Here is a 1,705-nt window from a genome sequence, read left to right as displayed (position 1 = left end):
AACTGCGGATGCATAAGGAATTTTCTCCATCTTCCGTTTCTGAACATCATTCACAGGACATCGATCACGAGTTAACTTAAAATGGTTTGCAAGTGGACAACTTACTGGCTCAGCCTTGTCTATGTTGAATCTTTTCAACACCTTCTCAATATAGCTTTCTTGTGATAGCTACAGCTTCCTTGCTTTCCTATCACGAGAGATTTGCATGCCAAGAATACTCTTTGCTGCACCCAATTATTTCATCCCAAAATAGTTGCTAAGATCTGACTTCAACCTGTCGATCTTCTTCTTATCTTTGCGAACAATAAGCATGTCATCAACATATAGCAAAAGAATAAGAAAGTCACTAGCAACGAATTTCTGAATGAATACACAATGATCTGAAGCTGTCCTCTTGTACCCATGTTCCTTCATGAATGATTCAAACTTCTTATACCATCTTCTAGGAAATTTCTTCAAACCATATAGACTCTTCTTTAGCTTGCACACCATGTGTTCTTTGCCTTTGACTTCAAAACCCTCGGGTTGTTCCATATACACATATTCCTCCAACTCACCGTGAAGAAATGTTTTCTTGACATCTAGTTGTTCTATCTCATGATCCAAACTAGCTGCTAATGCTAAGACAACCTGAATAGAAGGAAATCTCATCACTGGTGAGAAAATATCGTCAAATTCAACACATTTTCTCTGTTCATAACCCTTCACAACTAAGCGTGCTTGTACCTTGGTTGCGAGTTACCGTCTTCAGTCTTGATTCTATACACCCACTTGTTCTTCATAATTTTCTGGTTCTTTGGCTTGTCAACCAAATTAAAAGTGTTGTTCTCATGTAAAGAGCCAACCTCTTATTTCATAAGTCTCTGGTTAACCACTTCTGACTTTCAGGAACACGAAGAGCTTCTTCATAAGTCTCTGGTTCACCTGCATCATTGAGCATCACATACTCATATGGTGTATACTTCGTTGAAGGTAATCTGGTCCTGCTGGATCTTCTCAACTCAGCTTCTGGTTGTTGTTGTTGCAACTCTTTCTCAACATCACCTACTGGAGCATCTTTATGAGCTTCATCTTCATGATTGTGTTCTTGTCCTTCATTACCATTACCATCAACATCATCATCACGTTGTTCAAGATAAGGAAAAACTGGATTTGGATCTAAGAACATGTCTTCTTGAAGCTTTGGATTTTCGATCTTCTCAAAGTCTTCAATAGTTTGGTCTTCAAAGAATACTGCGTTCCTACTTCTGATAACCATCCTATCAACTGGATCCCAAAATCTGTAACAAAACTTCTCTATTCCATATCCTAGGAACACACACTGCTTCGATTTGTCATCAAGCTTTGACCTCTGATCTTTTGGGATATAAAAAGATGCCCTACAACCAAACACTCTCAAGTGATCATAGGTAGCTCTTTGCCTCTCCAAACCTTCTCTGCTACTTCTCCATATAGCGGTTTTGAAGGTGATAGGTTGATCAAGTACACACCAGTATTCATTGCTTCACCCCCCAAAGTGCTTTTGCAACTTGGAATGAGATAACATGCACCTAATTCTCTCAAGAATAGTGTGGTTCATCCGTTCTGCAACACCATTATGTTGTGGAGTCTTCGGTACTGATTGTCCATGACGTATACCCATACTCTTGCAATACTCTTCAAGTGGCCCAATGTACTCTCCCTCGTTATCACAACGAAGGAACTT

Source organism: Papaver somniferum, chromosome 6, assembly GCF_003573695.1.
Source record: "Papaver somniferum cultivar HN1 chromosome 6, ASM357369v1, whole genome shotgun sequence".
NCBI classification, from domain to species: Eukaryota; Viridiplantae; Streptophyta; class Magnoliopsida; order Ranunculales; family Papaveraceae; genus Papaver; species Papaver somniferum.
Note: the sequence above shows the minus strand (reverse complement) of the source record.